The sequence below is a fragment of the Felis catus genome, chromosome C2 (assembly GCF_018350175.1).
Source record: "Felis catus isolate Fca126 chromosome C2, F.catus_Fca126_mat1.0, whole genome shotgun sequence".
In the NCBI taxonomy this organism is placed as follows: domain Eukaryota; kingdom Metazoa; phylum Chordata; class Mammalia; order Carnivora; family Felidae; genus Felis; species Felis catus.
Window position 1 is genome coordinate 93,938,855 of NC_058376.1, and position 18,132 is coordinate 93,956,986.

The following is an 18,132-nucleotide window of genomic DNA, read 5'->3' on the forward strand; positions in this document are numbered from 1 at the left end:
GGAAGGGGCAGAGAGAGAAGGAGACACAGAATCTGAAGTAGGCTCCAGGCTCTGAGCCCTCAGCCCAGAGCCCGACGTGGGGCTCGAACCTACGAACCGTGAGATCATGACCTGAGCCAAAGTTGGACGCTCAACTGACTGAGCCACCCAGACGCCCCTAGAGCACTGCATAATTGTGTCAGCCCCCAAGAAGGGTAAAGCAAAAGCAAGAAAACAGCCTAAACTAGGAGACCACAGACTTGAGTTTCCAAGCAGCTATGTGAACATAACCTCCTGGACCTAGACTTCGTCTTTTAGTTATAATTTTTTAAAATATATGAATAATAGCAACTACCCTGCCCCAGGGATCTTTTTGGATCTAAAACTAGACAAAACTGTGAGAAGGTCAAGTGTCAAACAAAAACTGGTGGTATCATTATCTTTAATTACAGAAAACAAGGCCAAAGAGGATGACCTATAAAAACAGGTGTTCCCTTTCATTAAGATCAAAATACTGTTCATAAGCAGTTAATCCAAGCAAGTTAACAAAGGTTATACTGCAATTGTTGCAATTTCTGACCTTGCCATTAATTTGGTAATTAATCATGTTCTAATTATCTCTCTCTCGTCATTTCCTTGAATTGAATTTAACCTGCTGTGTATTTATATCTTTATCGCTGTGGAGATCTTGAACTTCCCCATATCCCAGACAGAACCCAAGGCACCTTGTGCAGTGTAGGGCTGAAAGGCAGACTACCTTGCTTCACGGAATAAATGATTTTCAAACAAGTATTCAAAACAGTACAAAGTGCACTCTCATTCCAAAATGGTACTTGGTACCAATAATTAGCTTTCCAATACAATAGTCGGAAAAAGAATAATTCCTATACAGAATTATAATTTGTTCTTTCAGAAGTATTTAAACATCCTTCACTTATGCCTAAAAATTTATGGCACAAAAAGTTTAATAGCATGTGCAAGGAAGAGACAACAAATACATGCATTTAAGTCCATTCAGAAATAAAGCCATATAAACTTTTTGTCATTCATAATAAAGTCCTCCCAAATATCAAATGCAAGGATATTTGATCAATGAACACTTTAATACTCAATGTCCAAACCAGGCAAAACTATGGGACAAATCTTTTAATGGCTGTCTCAAATCTGTCCCAGATGCGTATGACAGAAAACAAATATTTTTCTCATTCTTAAACCCCTCCATTCTGAACATTAAATATACTTCCCTCTCCCACAATCCCACCCAAAGAAAATCCTTCTCTGGAAGTATCAAATGATGCATAAAAGCCACCCAAGAGATTGTAAACTTTTTTATTTTAAATAGGTAAAATTTTACACTATTCATTATAACCCCATTTGGAGAAACTAATTATTTTAAGCACCAAACAACGAAGTCTTGTCCCAACTAAGGAAGCACATTCTATAATAACAGGTCTTATAATTCAGTGTTAATAGTACCATCATGCTGTTTTATGAGGCAATTACTCAGTTCCTAAGCAAATAAAGGTACAAAACCCAAAGCCCAATAGTTTATCCTGATGAAGGAAACAGATTCTTGCTCAATAAAATTAACTAAGGTAATCCCATTGACACTGTCATGACATCACCGTTTGAGTAGGTCGAACGATGGAGAACTGATGTCCATGTCAATTGTATTCCTAATATACTTAATCCTACTAGTGCATGAGGAAAGGCCAGCTACTTTCTCCAGACTGCTGATATTACACAGGCTTGTTTCTTAAGTGGAATGTTTTACTTCACGTTTCTTCCGAACTGCAGGCTGGATAAACAGGGCAGTAATTTACATCAGGGGTCTGACTATGAAGCCTCTGGGGTGAAGAAGCACTCTCCTCTATCTTTTCTTCACTCCTCCCCAGGAAGAGTTCCAAGGCACTTGCTGGCACAGATTATGGCTCTGTCTTCTCTCCCTTCCCTGCTAAAGCAGTGAGGGGCCAAAGCCCTTTGCCACGCAAGCAGTCCCCGGTCATGTCACACACGAGCACAAGGATGGAACCTGCACCTTTTTTCTCACCCAATGAGGCAGCAGGAGCAAACCAACTTCAGGGCCTGCCGGTAGGTCCCTGCAGCCTGGAGGTCCCGCCACTAGGCCAGAGAACAGTAAATGATGATGGGGGGCCAGGAGGAGGGGGGCCAGGACTGAGGTCCTTAGTCAGGACCTGCTTTGGGCTAAAGCTATTTATGCTCCACTGGTCCAACCCAGCTGCCTGATTTTCAGTATTTGGGGTTGAGACTCAAATCCAATTCACCAGTGCTATTTTATTCCTATTTGTCACTGTCTCTTGGGGATAACTGCAGGCACTGGGTAGCAGGAGACAGTTGTAATCCGACACAAAATTCAAGCGTTCCTGGCCCGCTGGCCCTAATACCAAAGAATATCTCAACACCAACGTTATATCTTACAGTGACAGTTGCAGCGGAAGAAAGCTCCTGGTTGGTGCCATGTTACACAATGGGACTCACTATTAACAGGACATAGCAATCCTGTCTTGCCAGGTAACACTCTTAAGCACAGATGTCACTTCCAAATTATGGAGTTAAACTCTAGGCCCTGCAACTCTGGGATCAGGGGAGAGACCTGAGGCCCACACGGGTTTTATAGACAGATGTAGGATGGGAGCCCAGAGTTGCAAAAACACCCGAAGAAACCCAAGTCCACCGGCAAAAAGAGGTAGGTGGCATTTGCTTTTGAAAACTGTACAGACAATTCTGGTAATGCAACTATTCTATAAAGAAAAAAAGATGCCTGAATCCTTTTTTTTTTTCTTCCCCCCTACTACAATGGATTGTCTACCTCACAGATGTATAGTGGTTATTGCAGACTGCGGAGGGGAGCAGGGGAGGGGAAGGCAGGAGGAACTGCACATAAAATAAAGTCAACTATACGACCATCACTCAGATGGCAATCAGTGAGAATTTATAAACATCAGACACTCCTACTGTCTAAACTCAACCACACTGTTAATCATGGAGGAAAATGGAAGGATGAATATAATGCATAGAAAGCCACTGTGAACCCTGGCACAGAGTCTCCCTTCTCCATAACCAAAGCTGCTGATCGATCCTCTTTTTTCCTAGGCCACTGGCTTGCTAAAAGCCGACGTCTGTTTTCTAATCTCTGAGTTTTAGCAGAGATAAACCAGACTTTATCATGAGTGGAATATTAGGTAAGAGATTCATCGAGGTGAGGTGGTACACACAGCCAGCAATATTTAAATTCCCATTTCTAGGCTCCATACGCATACGTAGGAGAGTTTCATTTGCCTGAAATGCAAGAGACATATGGAAATAATCAGTAAGTTATCTCTAAGCAAGATAATGCCCAGGCACCTGGGTGGCTCAGGTCATGATCTCGAGGTCTGTGAGTTCGAGCCCTGCCTCGGGCTCTGTGCTGACAGCTCAGAGCCTGGAGCCTACTTCAGATTCTGTGTCTCCCTCTCTGCCCCTCCCCCGCTCATGCTCTGTCTCTCTCTGTCAAAAATAAATAAACATTAAAAAAAAAAAAAGATAATGCCCAGCTATTTAGAAAGGAAACCACGTCCAAGTTGTCCCTTAACATTATGACGGAATACAATTTAGCATCACAGACTGAAGGATAAGTGAAAAGGCAAGAAGGGGACTTTAAGAAAAATGAAAACCACAGATGCAAAACATAAAATAGGATACACACTAGTACCGTTTTGGTTATTTCCCAGTGATGAGGAGAAATGTAGCAAGTTTCCCCAATACAAAATGCAAAGTCAAATATTCAGGTATTAAAGTGGGAAAACCACACTGCCATTAAACATTGACAGTTAAAGAAGGTTTAAGTCCGGGGGCGCCTGGGTGGCTCAGACGGATAAGCAGTTAAGCATCCATCTTCGGCTCAGGTCGTGATCTCACAGCTTGTGAGTTTGAGCCCCACATCGGGCTGTCTGCTGTCTGCACAGAACCTGCTTCAGATCCTGTCCCCTCTCTCCCTCTCTCTCCCTCCCCGCTTGCACTCTCTTCCTCTCTCAAAATAAATACTTCAACTTAAAAAAAAAGAAGGTTAAGTCCAGCCAGAAGACTTGGGAAGGCTTACTAGGCATCAATCATTCAATCGATCAGCTCCTGAGAAGGTGATTCTCCTGTGTTTGGACTGGTAACCCAAATAAACTGCACCGGTCCTCCATTTGAACAGGTGTGCCTCAACCCCACCGCTCTGAGGAGACCCATGTAACATACCCAAGAGACCCCATATGACTTTTTAATGGAATGAAAAGATGAAGCAATAAATGTCGAAGGCTTACTACCCAAACAGTTGACCATGAGGACCAAAACTTACTCTATTTGCAATGACTGTGGATGGAAAGTCACACATCTTCATTACAGAGAAGGCTGGCCATAACTTTAGTTTTTCTCAGGGATGTGGGGTCACTGTTTACAACAATACTGTCTGCAATCACAAGGTGATGTGTTAAGGAGTTACTGAAGCATTTTGACCTTGTACGCAGAGAAATTCATGCCTACTTTTTGGGTTTTTTCCTCTTTCTCATTAGGAAACACTGCAGACCATCCCTCCTCACATTTCAGGACCGTATCCTAAATTTGCTGTCTTACCTCTTCCTTGGGCTCCTTAGGAAGCCAGACTGCTAGTCATGTACACGAGTAGAAAGGAACAGTCTCTGTGGGGTCACTGAAGCTCCCCTATGTGCCTTGAGCCACCTTCCTTGACCATTTGCTGATTATCAGCTCTAAGAGAAGCTGAATGGCCAGATGTGTGATCTCTGGAAAACTGAGCTGTAACTGTTTTTTATTTGAGTCAGAAAGTCTCAGGACAAACCACCCTGACAAAACATTCATTTTTCTGGTCTGGGTTCTTTCTCCCCTAGACAAATGTGTATCCGGGCTGGCCAAATGGATCACGGAACTCAAGTATTTCAGACAAGGCTGTACCACATTCACACCGCCCCCTTCACACACAACAGAGTTCTTGCAAAGATCTCATTCTTTAGACCACTACCCTTTACAAATAAAGAATAAATGTGCTGCAAGACTAATGAGAATTAAAAAATGGAAAATGGATGATTTCTATTACAATGCTTTTTTCTAAGCCTCTGAATTTATTTATTTGTTTGTTTGTTTGTTTATTTGTTTGTTTATTTATTTATTTATTTATTTATTTATTTATTTTTACGCAGGGCCCCAAGGTTTCACTCCTGTTCTTTATTTTGTTCTTACCCATACCCATGCTTCCATTTCAAAGAATTCGGTAACAACCACAGGCCTTCACAACCTCTCCCCCTAACCACACATCCTAACACTAAAACCACAAGTGCTTCATGCCCAGCTAGTTCTCGTCTTCTGACTGACAGGGGAGGGATGCCACACGAGCACTTGTGGTTAACTTCCCCCTCTCCTGCGAGAGCCAGTCGTTTGCCACCTTGATTACCTGCTAGCAAGGCCCAGCACTAGGGAAGAAGTCCTGAGCTAACAGCAGGCGTGGGGGCTGGGCGCTCTGAGAAAGGAACAGATCCTCACTGTTAGTTAAGACATTTAACTCCGTCCAAATATGCCCCAAAGCTTTTAAAGAACACCTTATTTTAAAAGAATATTACAAAAGGTCTTCAGTTTTTACATTACTCTAGGCAACTGGCTTATTACTTTTTCCTCTTATTTGGCTTTCCCAACTCCAAGTCTAAAAAGGTTTTCCATGGTATTTTGGCCCCAGCCTATACCAAGAAACACACTGGCCAAATTCATGAAAAACTGGATTCTCAGGAGAGAACCGCAGATCCATTTCCAAAGGCCAGAGAAAGCAATTATATACTAGGAAGCTTTTCTAACTTGAAAAAACCAAAGCCCTAATCGCTGTTGGGAGAGTTTTTAAATCGGTGAACCTGGCCTTCAAATTAGTAACAAAACGTCCTGGTCCCTCACTCCATGGGCCGATGACCCAAATTTCCTTACATGAATTCAAAATGTGAGTTGGCGGTACAGTACACAAATTAGTTTCAGACGACAAGAGAAGAAGAAACGTAACAACACCAAAAGGAGCAAAGTATAACCCTCAGAACCAAAGGAGCCCACGCAGGTGCAGGAGAAGAAGGGGACTCTCTGAGTTACGTCTCAAGTCAGGCCCTGAGGCACAGGCTCGCAGGCTCACTTCACCTACACTCTGACTCGCAGGCTCACTTCACCTACACTCTGACGTTGTTTTTTGACTGATTTCTAGACGATCCTGGGGAAGTGTCTAAAAAGCAGATGCGGTGAGGAAACCAGTAAGAAGAACGCACATGATCAGCGTTAACTTTTCGCCTCCATTCTGCATTTTAAAATGCACTTTCAGAAACCAAATGGGTTCCTTGATGAGTGGGACACTGATGAAAACATATCAATTACAGGAACTTTTTATAAAGCAATTGGGCAAATAAATAATCTAATAAATATTAACCCGTAATTAATTATTTTTTATTAAATTTTTATTAAAATTAACATTTATTAATGTTAATTATTAATATTTATTAAAATATTAATCTAAGTAATACTAATTAGATTGATTTTTTTGGCCTAATAAATACTCTTCAAAATTCATGCCACTGAAGATAACTGTGATTCCATAAGGTTTGTATTTTTTCCAATAAAACAGAGATTAACCAATCACATTCACATAATCTAAGCAGCATGTAAACATTTTGCCTGCAACATGCTTGTTCCACAGCCAGAGAAAAATACTGTCATGGGTACATTAGTAAAACCATAGCTTGAATCACACTTCAAGAAAATTTCCTTCTCTACTAAAAATACCAATTGACTTCTAACACTGTGGGCCAGCTTTTAGAAAATTGTTACAAACGTACCAGAGAAACGTTCTAGCCATTTACACAATACTAATAAGAAAAGGCAACTTTTTCTTGTTGCAAAGACAAGAAAACCCCCAGCAGTAGTCAGAAAGACAAAAGGACAAACTAACTCAATCATGGAAGACAGGGGGGGTTTACTTTACCAAGTTGTGTTTGGGGCAAAAGGGTGCTACGAGGTAACTAAGAAATCACTGTATTCTTTTACAACAATGTAACTATCAGGTAGCTAATGCTTTATGAGTGATTACAAGTTTCTAAATGGCTAAGTCTAATAAAAATTTATTATGACAAACATTTGTGCAGCTGATTTACATTTGTCTGTGCCGTGGCTGTAGTAAAACGAAACAAAACAAAATGTAGAAAAGTCAGAATTATGACAGAGAATCACAGAGCAGAGAAAAAAGAAATAAAGAAAAACTATGTTCACGAACCTTGTCTCATATGGGTGGCCTTTATGCCCATATGCCATCAGTCAAAAGACTGACAACTTCCTAATGTGTGGTCTCCCTTTGTAAGCTTTATTAGCAAGATTCAGAAAGACAAAGAAGGAGGGAGAGAGCTCAGAGAGAGGAGGGGAGAGAAGGAAAAAAGTTAGCTGTACACATTCCTGACAACTAATACGATGTCAAAGTATCATTTGTTATTTTATCTTCCTCATCAGAAAAACCTCTTTCCTTACTGCTCCACACTGGTTTTAAAAGGTAAAGCCCTGGACCGGTATTTCAAGACCTGGAAACTCTGAAAATGGTTGTCATTTCTAGCCTTCAGAGCAAAGCTAGAAAGAAACAGCTTTCTAATAATAACTATGGAAACACCAATAGCATCAATAGGGGAGGAAAAGCGACTGAAACAAAACAGAAACACTGTGCAATCATCTTTACCTCTGGAGCTGAGAAAAATCTGCCCATCGATCAGCACACATCTGTTTTTACCACCTCCCTGCGCCTATGAGAGGAGAGTTTTTCTCTCCCTTCTCCGCAACATGAAACCAGCTCCCTGCGCCTGGCTCTGCCCATGCAGATTAGCATGTGGCCATTTACAAACCTGGACGTGAGAAAGCTGGGTGGTTTTAGTGTTTTTTCTTGCCCTCACCTCTCCCGTACCGTGGACTGGAAAGGTACTTGGAGACAGGAAAACACTCCCCTTTGCTTTTTAACAAATCAAATTAAATTGGTGGGGGGGGGGGGGGGGGGGAGGATATGGAGAGGGACTATGGATTTTTATCTGAAATTTTCACAGCCCCTTGGCTATCAAGAGCTCAAAGGACCAGTGTGTTATGATAAAAAGCATTACAGTAGGACTCCAGGACTGAGTACTGCAAAGTCTGAGTTCTAATCCGGGGTTTGCCCATTTACTCTGAAGCTGAAATGTCCCCTTTCATAAAAGGACAAGAGTATAGATTAGCCTTTAAGGTTCTTTTCTGCTCTTAACAGACCACACTTTCAAACACCACTGCTGACTTAACACAGATTAAACTCAAGCTAGAAAGAGGCTTACTCAAACTCTGAAAACCTATAGTTGCTCTTACTTGTGAAAGTAGAACCTGAGCCTCGTGCATAAAAGGGAGGAAGGATCTAAGCAAAATGTTGGAAAAAAGAATGTATTGAGCAAACAGCGATGGTAATCACTGTGTTTTTATGCCAATGAAATCTAATTTTACAGCTGAGTTCCACACAGCTGTGGAAGAAAGACTCTTGCCACGGCTTGCCACGTGAATGAAAGGAGGAGGGGTGATCACTGTTCAAGCAGAAAAACCTCTTGAGACATGAGCAGTACCTGTAGGTATGCACCCAGCTGGTTGGTTGAGGCACAAATTGTCTGGAATTTGTCTTCTTGTCTGATATGGGTTCATTAGCGAAGTTAAATCACGGTCGTCTAAAAAGTTCTCAGCCTTAAAAACATTCTTGCTTTTTGCATCCAATTATAAACACAGGACATTCAGGTGCAGTGTTTAAATCCACAAAGAAATCCTGTGAAATCGAGTTCAGATTAAAACCACCACCACCTCCCTGGATTAAAATAAATAATGGCTTAAGCAACAAGTAAAAAAGAATTGTCCACTGTGATCTGGGGAACAAGGAGGGATGCCAACTTGTCTAATATATAGGCCTTGCCTTCAAGAATACATACATGTTTGTGTGTGTGTGTGTGTGTGTGTGTGTGTGTGTGTGTGTGTACTTTTGGTTTGCCTTTGCTTAAATGGCAAAGCACACCCATGTCTGAACTCAAAACTACTACGCAGGGGTGCATGGGTGGCTCAGTTGGTTAAGCATCTGACTTCGGCCTGGGTCATGATCTCACCATTCCCAAGTTCGAGCCCCACGTCAGGCTCTGTGCTGACAGCTCAGAGCTTGGAGCCTGTTTCAGATTCTGTGTCTCCCTCTCTTTCTGCCTCTCCCCATGCTTTGTCTCATGCTCTGTCTCTCTCTCTCTCAAAAATAAATAAACATTAAAAAAAAAAAACCTGCTATCTAGAAGGCACCATTTTTGGGGGGGGAAGGGGAGTCTATATATCTACAGATTATATGTAAACACTATACTAATCTGAGGCTACTTTTATAATTCTCCATAAATAATACAGAGGTTGCTTCCATAACTCAATACGTCCCAAATCTTTTAAAAAACGTAAAACCGGGGCACCTGGGTGGCTCAGTCGGTTGAGCGAACGACTTCGCGGTCCGTGAGTTCGAGCCCCGCGTCGGGCTCTGTGCTGACAGCTCAGAGCCTGGAGCCTGTTTCAGATTCTGTGTCTCCCTCTCTCTGACCCTCCCCCGTTCATGCTCTGTCTCTCTCTGTCAAAAATAAATAAACGTTGGGGCGCCTGGGTGGAGCAGTCGGTTAAGCGTCCGACTTCAGCCAGGTCACAATCTCGCGGCCCGTGAGTTCGAGCCCCGCGTCAGGCTCTGGGCTGATGGCTCGGAGCCTGGAGCCTGTTTCCGATTCTGTGTCTCCCTCTCTCTCTGCCCCTCCCCCGTTCATGCTCTGTCTCTCTCTGTCCCAAAAATAAAATAAAAACGTGGAAAAAAAAAATTAAAAAATAAATAAATAAATAAATAAATAAATAAATAAACGTTAAAAATTTTTTTTAAATAAAAAATATAAAACCTATAGGAAAAAAAAAATTACAGCCCTGTATATTTACAGTCTCTGGACCTGAGATCCACATCCGTATATACATAACAACTCAGTTCTGCAAATATTAGCTAAAAGGAAAGGGGACCCATCTACAAACAAAAGCTTAACGAATGTTTGGTTTGTTCAAGTTTGAAGTTTGCTTTGTTTGAAGTTTACATATGTAATTAGACATTTTTATTAGAACACCTCAACTCCAGCTACACTCAGCACAATAAATCTGACCTCCCAAGGATGACACTCTAGCACCTGCAATGAAACATTCCAAAGCTATGAGCCCTTATTTACACACAGATCCAACCTAACTTTCCCCACATACTTTATCCATGGATGCAGGTAACTGAAAATACATATTTTCAATGAAATTTGGACTTGTATGGCTCTTTCTTTATAGCCTTTTCTATAGGGCATTGAAGAAAAGTCTAGAAAACTATAGTCCAAGAATGTAAAGGTCATTTCTTTGAGTTTATTTATTTATTTTGAGAGAGACAGAAATAGCGTGAGTGGGAAAGGGACAGAGAGAGAGAGAGACAGAGAGACAGACAGAGAGACAGAGGATCCCAAGCAGGCTCTGTGCTGTTGGAGCTTGAACTCATGAAACCATGAGATCATGACCTGAGCTGAAACCAAGAGCTGGACCCTTAACCGACTGAGCCACCCAGGCACCCCTGGAAAGGTCATTTCTAAAGCCCCCTCCAGTTCTAAGACTTCCCACCACCATACCACCTACCTCCAAACTGCATGAGAAGGTAGAAAGAGATGAGATGTGAAGTCAGAAGACACGCTCTCCTTCCCAGCACCCGCAATTCACTCCTTACCCAGTCCTCAGGCACCACTATCTGCCTGAAACCCCCACAGCACTGCCTGTCCTCTGTGGTTCAGGGTATTCCTGCACAGGCTGTCTGCATCTCAGTTTCTGCATCTGTAACAGGGGTGCTTAACATGGCTTCTAGACTCCCCTTTAATAAAACCCCAAACGTATTAAGAATTAAGTTCACATTTGTGCAACCACTGAGTACCTAACAGCCACACATAACACCCTTTATTTGGGGGTAAAAACGTGTTACAAGCACCAAACAATTGACTGCTTTCTGGGAAAGCGTTAGAAGAAGAGCTCCGAAGATCTTCCTTTAGCCTGGGGGGGGGGGGGGGGGGGGGGGGGGGTGGCAAGAGCACTGTGTGAACCACCTCGCACTAATGCTCATCCAGCTTCACAATATTCATGTGAGGTGGGCGGTGTTCCTCTTTTACATATGTAGCAACTATTGAGTAATCTGCCCAAGGAGACTCAAATAGAAAGTGATGGTAAGAATAGCCAACTGATTATAACATTCAAGATTCTCCCAAGGAAACACAAAGTGGACAAGCTGATGCAGAATTCACAGGTCAGTGGCTTTAAAAATTATATAAAACATTATCATGGTGTTTTGCAATGTTCATCATTGTTGAATCACTGTTGTACACATGCAACTAATAAACTATTGTGTGTCAACTGTATTTTTATTTTTATTTCTTTTAAGTTTATTTATTCTGAAAGAGAGGCAGTGGGAGGGGCAGAGACAGGGACAATCCCAAGCAGGCTCTGTGCTGTCAGCTCGAACTCACAAACCGTGAGATTATGACCAGAGCCGAAATCAAGAGTTGGATGCTTAACAAATGGACTGAGCCACCCAGGCACCCCCTTTTCTTTTCTATTTTTTGTTAATGTTTATTTTTGAGAGAGAGAGAGCATGCACACATACACACACGAGCAGGGGAAGGGCAGAGACAGACAGACAGACACCAAGGATCTGAAGCAGGCTGCACGTGTCAGTGAAAAGTCCAACACAGGGCTCCATCCCATGAGCAAGGAGATCTCAACCTGAGCAGAAGTCTGACACTTAACCGACTGAGCCACCCAGGCACCCCTTCCCTTTTTTTTTTTTTAATTGAACAAGCACATGACACAAAATTCAAAAAGTAACTTTCAAAGCCACTCAGTAAAAGTACATTTCTCACCTATCCTCCACCTGTCCCCATACAACAGCAACAACTCTGAATTTTTGATGTATCCTTACCAAGGTACAGATTTAATAATTTTTAAAACATTTTTAAAGTAGCTTAAGGAAGGGTTAGCAAATTCATTGTATTAGCATGTAGTCCAGATGGTTAAAAGTTAACCAGGGAGGGGGAAAAACCCCTGCATATACCATATTTTAAACTAGTAGAGTGATACTCTCCATGGTGACTGTTAATGAGATGTGCCAGGACTAACCACAAAAGAAAGAATGCAGCTGACCGAATTATTGATGAGGTGGTTAGAATAAGGCCTTTCGTACGAAGGGTTTCGAGATTCTATTATTTTCAAGATCTCAAAAGGACTTAGTTGAAAGATACCTTCTAAAATGGCATTACAAAAGGACCTGAACAAAATTATCATCTGTTGGCTGAACAAATATTTATTGAGCACCCACTGTGTGCCAGTCACTGTACTAGAATCCTAGGATTCTAGAAATACAGGCACGGGGTTAAGCAGCATTACAGTGAAATGTTACACTGGATAACTAAAACAAAATCCAAGCTGGATACTTCTGATGAAACAACACAGAGTCAACAGACCTCCATGCTCTATGAACCCTTTCATCGGAGATAAACTCCAGTGTCTAAATTTGGTTTCCCAGCTGTGGCCTCTTTTCTCGACTTAAGTGTTCCAGAAGAGGAGTTTGTCTTCAAAACATGCCCCCTACCTCAATCTTCACTTCTGATCAGCCAGGAGGATACTAAAATTGTTTCTCGAATCAGCTCATATAGAATTCAACCATGTTTACGTTACATACCCAGTTTTGTTTATGTAAACAGATGTCATAGAACACTCTTTATAAGGAAAACAATCTGCACCATTAAGATCGTTGGTGTTTTGTCTATTTACACTTAAGTATGTATTTCAAAGATTTCTGACATTTCATTAACAATCGTAGATGTTGGTTCAATTTTTTTTTTTTTTTTTAATATCTCATTCTTTTCTCCACCTCTAAGGCGAAGGGGGTGGGTGTCAATGAGAGAATACTATAGGATACACTGAAAACCAGCATGGTGTTATTTCTTGAAGAATCACTACAATTGATGACATTCTCTTAAGCAACTTGGTATTTCACTTAAAGTGACTAAACACAAAACACACACCAGGTGTTTCTTTGAGCTTAAAACCTACTGAAACAGAAAGTCCACATGAAGTGACAAAACTCGCAAAGAAACAAATTAGCAGGTGCAAAGACTCATGTAAGGAAACATCTATTTACTATTTCAGATTAACTTATTACTATAAAATTTTAGTATGAGATAATATATGCAACCACATTACTAATTTAGACAAACATTTTTTTAAAAAAACACAAAAATGTGGAATTCTTTAGGAAAACTATTTTCCTCTTCTCAAAGGGAAAAAAAAAAAAAACTGTCACGTACCACAGAGCATTAAGGAGGTTGGTTTTCCTAGATGAAAATAATGACTCCTATCCACGTGTTTTACGTGCAAGTGGATGAATCTAAATGTTTGAATGTATGGTGCCTGCCTATATTCTAAACACTCCCTGTGAACGAGGAGGACATCATTAATTACACTAATATAATTTATTAAGAAAATATAAGAGGGCTACATTTATTCATTTAATAAACACCTAGGTTCTGCTCAGTGCAAGATACTTTTAATCTGAAATCATGCAAATTCTAAACCTGAGGAGTCTGTTAAGATGTCAAAATCTTTCCAGCAAAACAATTTTAAATGTCAACTCAAATACAAAACCCGTATTCTCCAATTCAATTTTCATATTTCCCATAATGACAATGCATGAAAGACACACGCAAAAAATATTGCCATGAATGTCACTGAAGAACTCAGAAGCATGGGAATGAAAAAGACAAAGAACATTTTAGGGTTATTAATAGTTCTCACCTCATGATCCCCACAAAAGGGTCCCCCACACCACACTGTGAGAACTACTGCACCAAACTAAGCTGCTTAGATATAAAAGAAGAAAATTTTAAGTTCACTCTGTAGTAGACAAAGATGGCTGTCCTTATATTATAGTCTGTATATTCACGATTCACCTGACAGATTCTGAACAAAAGTATTAATCCAAATGAAAAGCTATCCAATTCTAGCAGGGATTTCTCTCTTTAGGACTTTATGTTACACTCTTTAAAGCACTTTGGGGAGGGGCACACTGCCAGTGCAGAGCCTATTTGGGATTCTCTCTCCCTCCCTCCCCTCTTCCCTCTCTGCCCCTCCCCTGCTAGCTCTCTCTCTCTCTCTCTCTCTCTCTCTCAAAATAAATAAATAAACTTAAAAATAAATAAATAAATCACTTTGGTGAAACACATTCATTTGGTAAAATCTTGAAGGAAGTAAGAACAGGAGGCTGGTGGGATAAGAAAATGGATGTTGAGGGCCAGGTCCCCCTCTGCAAGGATGGTCAGCAAAACTGGAGGTCAGAAACAGGGTAGGACCAGATTCCAGTAAATCCAGGCCTGCTAGATGGGACTCCCATTCAACCTCTCCTGATCAGATTCATGCCCTGTACTCAAAGCAAATAATCAAGCTCACAACAATCATCGTGGACGTGATGAAGTTCCCCAGGTCACACATAAGGCCAGCATGCTAGCTCAGTTCATCATCCAGCTGGTCTGCTTTGTAGGGAGGCTGGAAAAGAGTCATTCTACCGGGAAAATGTTTACTCTTTCAGATGGAGAAGGGAAAACATGAGACCATTGAGTTGATGGAGCCCCTTGATGAAGAAATCTCTGGAATCATGGAAATAGCTGGAAGAGTTAAGACCCAAGGCAACCATCATGTGTGTATCTTATGTCCAGTTTAAAGAAGATAACCATCCTTTTGATCTTGGACTTTACAATGAAGCTGTGAAAAATACCCATGAGTTCCCTCGGTTTTTTCCTTTGGGGGTTGTACAATATGATTGATCTTGATGATTTTTTTATGATTGCAAATGAGCTACACTGAATACTATTTAAGGAGGCCCCGGATATTTGAAGGAAAGATTTCCATGATTTTTAGTATTTAATTTGTTCTCTTTTTAATTTCATTTACCTAACTTTGTTAGACATTACAATCTCTTTTTTTTTTTTTTTATTTTTTTATTTTAGAGACAGCAAGCACAATTGGGGGAGAGATAAACAGAGACAGAGAATCTTTTTTTTTTTTTTTTTTTTTCAGAGAGAGAGAATCTTAAGCAGGCTCCATGCTCAGCACAGAGCCCGATGCGGGGCTCAATCCCATGACCCTGGGATCGTGACCTGAACCAAAATCAAGAATCAGATGCTCAACTGACTGAGCCACCCTGGTATATGGTCAGATAATCTGCAAGAACAAAGCAGTTGCCCTGAATTTACTTTTCTGTTTTATTAACAGAAGTTTAAATGGTTTTTAAAAGATCTCAAGTCCAAGGAATAAAGACAAAAATTTGTGTTGCCATTCCCAAGTAAGAATCGTGCCTGCTCTGATCGCTAGACCTTCGTTTACTGCTCAACGCCGTCATTCTAAATCCAGAGACAACTTGATCTAGTATCTTCTAAGGTCACTAACTTATTTTCTTTTGCCTCAGCCTATTATGTCTTTCATCAAAGAATCCAAAAAAATCTTTCTGAGGCATAAGAACTCTTACAACAAGAAACTCAAGTTTCAAATATAGACAAATCAGTAAGACAGTGACATTCATCTCCTAGAGCAACAAATTAGTAAAATTAAAATACAGCACGGCTAACTGATTTGCATGCAACAAACAATACTAGATAAGAGACTTCCCTTTTATTTTTAAAAATAGATTTAATAAGCCTATTAATTTTCCACCGGCCACTATAAATAAATGGAACTCCAAAATATCTTTCTCTCTGCAAGGGCGTCCTGGCCAGTCCCTGTTTGGCTGACCCTGAGTGGAATGTGTATTTACATGGCCCAGGGGCAGCATTGTGTGCTGGTGGGAAACCACTTCTCACAAACCTCCCATTCAGAGCAGGGCTCCACAATAGGTACTCACACAGGAAGCGGGCCTTGCTAACAGCACCTCTGGTTGTTCCAGAGAGCTTTTCCAAGGCAGCAGGTCCAGTGAAACCCTGCAAATGCCACGTTCACAGGCCCTAACTGCCTAGACTTCAGGGTCAACAAAGTTAGTGTTGCCCACAACCACCACCCCGGTTCTTCCCAAGGTGAAATTGAAATGGTGAACAATTCCGTTTCATTTTCCTAGCTTATCTTTCAGGACATCACTCTGTTCAAAAAATTAAAACCCACAAACACACACACACACGCACACGCACACACACACACACACACACACACAGCCATAACATTTTTTTTCGCAAACTGTAAAACACTCCAAGTGTCTATTGCTTTTCAAAGCCAAATGAAAAGTGTCAGTATGGAATATGGACTTTAAAATATCAAAGCTTCAAAAATCACTTTATTATCTCTACTGAAAATTATGATTCCTTAAATATTGACCATTTTGTTTAACTGCAAAGGAAAAAAAATATTATTTTAACTCCTAATAGAAAAGCAGGCATTGTCAACATCGTATCAATAATGACTTCTGCACAAATATGGGAGGAAATAAAGGTAGTTGCTTATATATGCCATCAAATCCATCAACTGGTGGTTGAAAAATGCAGTTAATAAACAGGTTTTGTCAATTCAATGCTAAACCACTGAACTACTGGTAATTCTTTCTCCTCCCAAGCATGTAAAAAACACAACCTGGTTGTTTGAAAAAATGTGTTCATTAAATTCTCAATACCCCAGTTTCTCAACCTGCAAAAGAGAGGTAACAGCTGTTTCCTACAGTAATATTTTTAGACCATTAAATAATTTAATGATATTGGGCAAAGGGCAACCCTCCTGGATAGTTTTCCTCATTTCTCTAATTAAAGTACTGACCTCCATCATCAAGGTCCCTGCCAGCTCTAATAATCTATCAATTTGGGCACAGCAACAAAGAATATCACAATTAACACATACATGGATTTATTAGAAGTGTAATACTTAAGGCAGCCACCGTAAAAATAAAAGGTATCTGCACCCATGCCAACCATAAATAACACCACTTACTAGCCACAGGCAGTCACTTTTGCAAGACAGAAGAAGTAAACCAGAAATACCAGGAGGAAATGCTCACAATGTTTAATCCGAAGGTACATCTATTTATGTAAAAAACCTGAAATGAAATAGTCAAGATGTAGACAATGTTTAACCTACAGATAACGAAATGACGAGTCAACTATATTTTTCCTTTGTACTTACTATAGCTCTTAAAGTAGACTACAATGAGCAACTGTAGTTTTTATAATGATAAAAGTTAACTTTTAGAAACTTGATGTAATCCCCTTCGTTTTGCTCTGCATGATTGTTTAAATGTTTGTAACTCAAAATGCTTTCAAATCACTGTCCGACATGAAGTGTAGACCTAAGGGGTATGGGCTTACCCAAGTCTCACAAAACTGGCTTCCACCAATCAACCGGAACTGTGGGCCGCGGCACTGTTAGAACCTGCACACGGTTAAGGAATAGATTCGGTAACATTTATAGAACCAGCCCTCGGGTCATGCTTGCTAAGTAATCCCTAGATTAGGCCCGCTCACCAGGACCAACCCAAACAGTTTTCTATGTTTTTGTTTTGTTTTGTTTTAAAGGGAGTAGGGGAAAGGCAGGTTCCCCAGCCTTACTTTTTTTAGATAACAAGCACTCCAAAAAATCCTCTTCCAACTGCCAAAATAAATCAAACTTTCTGGGTGGAGGACTCTCTGTCAATCAAATGAGACTCAGCAAAGATAAACTAATAATAGAAATCTGTTACATACTTACTTAGCTGTGCTAACTATGCTAGTCCTTAACTAGCACAAAGGACTTCAAAAACTCTGGCTCTGAAAAGTACAGGGTGGAGTCGGAGAGTTCCCTCAGGCTTGGCAGGCCTCCTTGTCAGTGGAAAAGTACCCACCCACTCCTATCTTCGTGGGCTCTCTCCACCGCACCCTCCCTCATGTGAAACCTTCTAAAAATATTTGTCCCATATTTTTATTCCCTCATCCCCATATATTATAACATGCAACACATGTTCACTCTAGGAATCTGGAAATACAGAAAAGCAGGAACAAAGTTTCAATTATTCAGAATCCT

General features: G+C 40.7%; 1 protein-coding gene and 1 pseudogene across 5 annotated transcripts in view; one reads left to right on the forward strand and one right to left on the reverse strand.

Annotated features, from left to right (window-relative positions):
- The window catches only part of FNDC3B (fibronectin type III domain containing 3B), a 361,319-nt gene that overhangs the window by 283,844 nt on the left and 59,343 nt on the right, over positions 1 to 18,132 (reverse strand). The window contains exon 1 of one of the 5 annotated variants that reach the window (XM_045037266.1): positions 7,721 to 7,743. The exons of the other annotated variants lie outside the window; for them this stretch is intronic. The gene's annotated coding sequence lies outside the window, so the exon portion shown is untranslated. Of the gene's footprint in view, positions 1 to 7,720; positions 7,744 to 18,132 lie in introns of those variants that run through there. 5 annotated transcript variants of the gene reach the window in all.
- On the forward strand, positions 1,984 to 14,981 carry LOC101095849 (annotated as a pseudogene).